We start from the raw sequence: 7232 nt of genomic DNA, 5'->3' as shown, positions 1-7232 counted from the left end.
ACAACCTACTTTGATGCAAAGTTTAAATTGTTAAAGAAAAGCTAAAAATTGTTAGTTGCCTATTCACCCCCCCTCTAGTCAACCATATCGATCCTTTCAATTGGTATCAGAGCCTCGTCTCTTTATTAAGGACTTTACCGTCCGAAGAGTATGGTTGATACCGTAGATGGTGTGGAGGAACACTCCGGTGTGAATCCGATCTCGTCTACGGGCGATGGGGAAACCTCGGTCTCTCATGAGGAGTTCAATGTGGCCTTGGAGACATTGAAAACCTCCATGATGACCAAGGTTGAAAGCATGTTTACTAAATTCCTTGAAGGGCTTAAACTATCCACCGCACCGTTGAAAGTGGGTAATCCCACCGACAAGGTGACGGATGCCACCTCCGATAAGGGGGGAGCTAGTAGTGAAAAGGCTCCTTCTTCTAGTGGTAAGAATGGCACCGGTATCTTTGCTCATGTGGAACCACCACTTGTTTATGGTGGACCGGTTCCTTCCACTCATTTGAATCATGCCGGTCCTCCCCCTAAGATTGTGAAAAATGAGGACTTTGATTCTTGGGTTTACCGCTTTAAACGTCATTTAAATCATGTGAACACTAATCTTTGGAGAATCATTGAAGAAGGTTTCTATCCGCATGATCCAAGCAACTTCACTCCTCGAGAAGCCGCGGATAATCAATTCAATGAGAATGCTCTCTTCATCATTCTAGATGAAATCCCACCCAAAGACCTACCTCATCTTCAGCCCTTCGCCTTGGCCAAAGACGCATGGCTTTGTGTTGTCTCTCTCTCTACCGGGGAAGCGCAAGCATTCAACGCTCCAACTATGAAGTGGTGCAAGATGAGGCCGATGAGTTTGCAATGAAAGAAGATGAAGAACATCATGAGCTTTATCGGAGAGTAACCAAACTCGCGGTCTCACTCCGAGATCATGGGAGCAAGGACACGGATGACAATTGGATCAAGCGCAAATTCCTCAAGGCAATGATGCCCTACCACAAGGCCATGTCCTCCGTCATTCGTCAAAGACCGGACTTCCACACTTTGACCTCAAGCGAAGTGTTGGATGAGTTTGTGGCCATGAACATTTTGGACAAGACCGCCGACAATGCGGTGCTTCATTCTCAAAGGGCAAAGAAGCCCAACCTTGCATTGAAGTCCAAGCTCTCCGTTGAAGAAGAAGAAGAGGAAGAAGAGGAGAGCAACCCCGAAGATACAAAGTATGCATATCATGAACACATGGCACTCGCTTCGAGGCAATTTGGAGCAAGAAAAACTCGAGGCCAAACTTTAACAAAAACAACTCAAGTGGCATGAAGAGCAAGCAACGTGTAAGGACTTGCTACAATTGTGGCAATGTGAGTCATTTTGTTGCGGAGTGCCCGTATGAGAAGAGGGAAGACAATGGTGGCAAGCTCATCCAAAAGGACAAGGCCAAGTCGTTCCCCAACAAGAGCAACTTCACCAAGAGGACTCCTCCCAAGGCATTGGTGGTACAAGAAGAGTACAATGAGGATGATGACGATGATGAAGATGGTGAGTTGGCTGCCATGGCCTCAGTTGCCATTGCGACGACTCCACGGGTGTCTCTCTTCGACTCACCCAATGAGAGCATCACCGCCAAGTGCCTCATGGCTAAAGACACCAACAAGGTAACCCCCGACATCAAAACTACCATCATTAATCATCCTTCTTCGATGGATAACATTGATGAACATGAGGGAGCTAATGTGGAGGCAAATGAGTTTGAGGCCTTTATGGGCAAACTTAAGGGTAAATCCAAGAAGCACTTTGTTGCTCTCTTGGAACAACTTGGTGAAGCCAATGACATGATCGAGGCTCACGAAGATACCATCACTAAGATGGAAGGGCATAGTCGTGACTATGCCAATGAGATTTCGGATCTTTCCAATGCTCTTGAGGAAGAGCGTGGTCTTCATTTGGCTCTTGAGGAGTCACACAACGTTGATCATGCTAAGTTAAAGAAAGATTATGATCATGTTCTCATTGTTTCTCATGTGCTAAACTCCGAGAAGGCCGAACTTGAGGTTGATCTCGCTAGACTCAAAGAGGAGTTTGATCTACTTGACAAGGCTCACAAGGTCTTGAAGGGTGCTCATGCTAGCCTCAAAGAGTCTCATGATCAACTTCAAGTAAAGCTAACCAAGGAAAAGGCCACTTTTCCTCGTATGATGTTAATTGATAATGCAAATGCTACTAACCCGTGTTGTGAGCATGTGCATCTTGTTGAGGAAAACACTAAGCTAAAGGGGCAACTTGAGAGAGGTCTTGCGACTTGCATACAAGGCAAGAAGAACCTCAACGACCTCTTGATCAACCAAAAGGGAGTTGTGGCCAAGGAAGGGGTGGGGTACATGCCCGAGTCCAAGAACAAGAAGAAGAATGACAAGACCAAACAACCTCCTCCTCTCATGAAAACCTTTGTGAAGGAGGGAGAGAGTGCTTCCAAGGAGAAGAAGAACAATGCGAAGGGTGGTGCTGACAAAAAGGGCAATGCCACTCCTCTCATCAAAGCCGGCGACTTTAATCCTTCTTATATGTTATGTCGTGCTAGTGATGGGCATGTCTGTGCCAAATTCGTTGGTTCTCCTCATGAATACATTGAATGGTCTATTTGGGTTCCAAAGACCCTTGTTACTAACATCAAAGGACCCATTACAAAATGGGTACCTAAAACCAAGCATTGATCTCTTGTAGGTGTTTGCTTCTGATGGGGGATCATGGTTGCTCGATAGCGGAGCTACAAATCATATGATCGGAAGCAAGGACTTGGTGGTGGACGTGCACAAGATTCCATCTATGCCCACCAATGTCGAGTGGGGTGACACCTCATCTTCTAAGGTATTGGGACTTGGCAAGGTGGTCATCTCTCATGATCTCACGATCGAGAAGGTCATGCTTGTTGAGTCCCTTGCATACAATTTACTTTCCGTTCGTCAACTTGCAATCATGGGCTTTGCCACTTTCTTTGATATCGATACCGTGGCCCTCTTGTGGAGCAAGACTCTTAAAGTAGCCTTTGTTGGGCATGTCGAGAGCGGTCTATATGTGATTAACTTTTCAGAGCGACCCACTAAGACCGCGACATGCCTAATGGCTAAAGTTGATGTGGGATGGCTTTGGCATCGCCGTCTAGCCCATGTCAATATGAGATCTTTGCAAAGTCTTCTCAAGGGGGACCATGTACGTGGACTAACGAATGTTAGTTTTGCTAAAGATCGTGCTTGCAGTGCTTGTATCGAAGGAAAGCTACATGAGAAGGCTCACCCTCCCACGACTATAATTTACTCAAAGAGGCCTTTGGAGCTCCTTCACTTGGATCTCTTTGGGCCTCCATCCTTCGATAGTCTTGGGGGTAGGAAGCATTGCTTGGTGATTGTGGATGACTACTCAAGATACACTTGGGTGTATTTCTTCAAGAGGAAGAGCGAGACCCAACAAACCGTCATTGACTTTGCAAATGAAGCACAACGTCAACACAATGCAAAGATCTTGACAATAAGAAGTGACAACGGCACCGAGTTCAAGAACTACACCTTGGATGAGTTTCTTAGTAATGAGGGGATCAAGCATCAATATTCCGCACCTTACACCCCTCAACAAAACGGTGTTGCGGGGAGGAAGAACCGGACGTTGATGGATGCGGCAAGGACCATGATGGCGGAGTTCAAGTCTCCGTACAACTTTTGGGCCGAAGCCATCAACACCGCGTGTCATGCATCCAATCGGCTCTACCTTCGCAAGGGCTTGAACAAGACTCCATATGAGATACTCACCGGTAACAATCCCAACCGCAAGTACTTTCGGGTGTTCGGGTGTAAGTGTTTCATTCTCAAGAAAGGTGTTCGGTTGTCTAAATTTGAGGCTAGAGCTTATGAGGGCATATTTGTTGGTTATGCTACAAACTCTCATGCTTACCGTGTCCTCAATAAATCCGCGGGACTTATTGAGGAGACGTGTAACGTGGAGTTTGATGAGAATAACGGCTCCCAAGTGGAGCACAGTGGCACTTGTGATGTAGGTGATGAAATTCCTCCTCAAGCCATAAGAAGAATGGGTGTTGGCTTTATCCTACCCATTGAGGAACCCCTTGTGGCCGAAGGATAAGGACAATGCTCCACTCAAGTGGAGCCATCACCAACCCAAGGCCCACACGCTTCCGAAGAACAACATGAAGGCCCTCATCCTCAAGAACATGACCAAGGGCAAGATCATGCTCAAGACAGTGTTGACACATCAAGTGATGCCCAAGGTCAAGTTCTCTCCTCCAAGCAAGTTCAAGAACAAGAACAAGATCAATACGACGCTCAAGATGATCAAGTGACCACTCCTCGTCTCACCCCCGAGGAGGAATTGGAGCGTCGTGCCGCGAAGGTTGCTTCCAAGCTCTCCACCAAGGATCATCTCATGACGAATGTGCTTGGAAGCTTAAGAAAGGGGGTAAGCACTCGTAGACAATTAGCAAACTATTGTGAGCATCACGCATTTTTCTCTTGTGTCGAACCCCACAAGGTCTATGAGGCGCTCGAAGATCCGAATTGGCTCAATGCCATGCATGAAGAACTCAACAACTCCGAGCGCAACAAAGTGTGGAGATTGGTGCCAAGACCGACGGGGAACCACAACGTCATTGGAACCAAGTGTATATTTAAGAACAAGCAAGATGCCCATGGGATTATCATTCGCAACAAGGCTCATTTGGTAGCACAAGGCTACTCCCAAGTCGAGGGTATCGACTACGGTGAAACCTTTGCTCCCGTTGCTCGTCTTGAATCCATTCGCATGTTGATTGCATATGCTTCTCATCATAACTTTAAGTTACAACAAATGGATGTGAAGAGTGCTTTTATTAATGGTCCCATTAATGAATTGGTTTATGTCAAGCAACCCCCCGGGTTCGAGGATCCCTACTTTCCCGATCATGTGTATCAACTCGATAAGGCACTCTATGGCCTTAAACAAGCCCCACGCGCGTGGTATGACCACCTTACCGAGTTGTTACAAGACCGTGGTTTTGAAGTTGGGCTAATCGACCCCACTCTTTTTACTAAGAAGGTCAAAGGGGAGTTGTTTGTGTGCCAATTATATGTTGATGATATTATCTTTGGTTCCCCTAACAAAGCTTTCAATGAGGAATTTGCCGCTCTCATGACCTCAAAGTTCGAGATGTCTTCCATGCGAGAGTTGAAGTTCTTTCTAGGGTTCGAAGTGAAGCAAAGAAGAGAAGGAACATTCATCAACCAAGCCAAATACACTCAAGACATGCTCAATAGATTTAGGCTAAGTGATGTCAAGCCGGCTTCCACTCCAATGCCCACCAAGTGCCAACTAGACATAGATCCCAATGGTAAAGCGGTGGATCAAAAGGTATATCGTTCCATGATAGGCTCCTTGCTCTACCTTTGTGCATTTAGACCAGATATCATGTTGAGTGTGGGAATTTGTGCATGGTTTCAAGCCGCACCTAAGGAAAGTCACTATGTGGCGGTTAAACGAATCTTTCGATATTTGGCTCATACCCCAAACTTTGGCTTATGGTACCCAAGAGGAGCAAACTTCAAGCTTGTAGTGTATTCGGATTCCGATTGGGTGGGAGACAAAGTGGATAGGAAGTCCACTTCCGGAGGGTGCCAATTCCTTGGTTGCTCTTTGGTAAGTTGGTCTTCCAAAAAGCAAAGTTGTGTGTCTCTCTCGTCCACCGAAGCGGAGTATGTGGCGGCCGGTAGTTGTTGTGCACAACTCTTATGGATGAGGCAAACTTTAAAGAATTACGGTGTCATTTGTGACAAAGTGCCTCTTTGGTGTGACAATGAAAGTGCCATCAAGATCTCTCTCAACCCGGTGCAACACTTCAAGACGAAGCATATTGAGATCCGGTATCACTTCATCCGGGATCACATTAGGCGAGGAGAGATCGAGCTCAAATATGTCAACACTCATAATAACCTTATAGATATTTTCACGAAGCCCTTGGATGAAGCAAGATTTTGCGAGTTAAGGCATGAGCTAAATATCATTGATTCGAGCAATGTTGCTTGAACCCTTGCACAACCCACCATACTCAACTTGTTGTCTTGTTTAGATGTAGGCATGGACATAGGGGGAGTGTTGTTCTCTCAATGAACTCTCCCTCCCCCCATTATGCATAAATTGATCAAGTCTTTCACATTAGCCATGTTTGATGGTACTTGTGGTTCAAAGACGAGTTTTGGTCATGGGCCCAAGGATAATTCTTCACGGTGCCATACCAATTGACTCAAACAGAGGTGGCTACGGCCACCACCCTCTCTTTGGAGAGGTGGTGTCTCGTGGTTGTTTTGTTTTGTCGTTTGTCTTTCTGCCTTTGTGTGTTGCGTGGTCTTGTGGTGTCGTCTTGCCTCAGAGTGTTCGTGCAAAGACCTCTTTTTCATGTGCTTGAAACATGAATCTTCTTGAGCCCATGGTACTACCATGGCTTGCCGCGGTACTACCGCTTTAAGAGGCACGGTACTACCGCGCCAGAGCGTGGTACTACCGCTCGGGTGCGGTACTTCCGCCGAGCGGTACTACCACGATGAGGCACGGTACTACCGCGCCATCGAGTGAGCGTGGGGTTATGAATCGGGCAGGGGAGTTCCAACTCCCCATACCCATTCACCCGTCTCTCTCCCCACGTCTCTCTCTCTTGCTCAAGAACGGCGCCGGAGGTCCTCGCCGGATCTCCGTCTCCGGCCACTCTCCTCGGATTCCAACCGGTGGGATCGTTCCCCACCACTTCCTCTTGCCATGGACCAAGGTTTTTCCCCAAATCCCTCTTTTTCTTGGTTTTTCTCTCGCTTCTAGGTTTTTGGGGAGATGCTTGTTGTTCTTGAGATTTTAGGTCAAATCTGTGCAAGAGTAGGATGTAGGAGAGTCGTGTTGCGTAGGAATCATACTTGATATGTTGTCTTGTGGTAGATTTGTCCAACCGTAGTACCGCCGCTGTTTCGCGGGCTTTTCTCAGATTTGAACTTGTTCGGATCTGACGCGGTGCGGTACTACCGTGTCTCATGTGCGGTACTACCGCCCATCAGGTGCGGTACTACCGTGCTAGCTCGTGCGGTACTACCGCCCATCAGACGCGGTACTACCGCGCTAGCTGTGGCACTAAGATCCTACTACCGCTCCTAGACCCGGTACTACCGTGACCTTACACGGTACTACCGCGACTAAGAGCGGTACTACAATCTT

The sequence above is a fragment of the Triticum urartu genome, chromosome 1A (genome assembly GCF_056163025.1).
Source record: "Triticum urartu cultivar PI428250 chromosome 1A, HENAU_Tu73, whole genome shotgun sequence".
In the NCBI taxonomy this organism is placed as follows: Eukaryota; Viridiplantae; Streptophyta; class Magnoliopsida; order Poales; family Poaceae; genus Triticum; species Triticum urartu.
Note: the sequence above shows the minus strand (reverse complement) of the source record.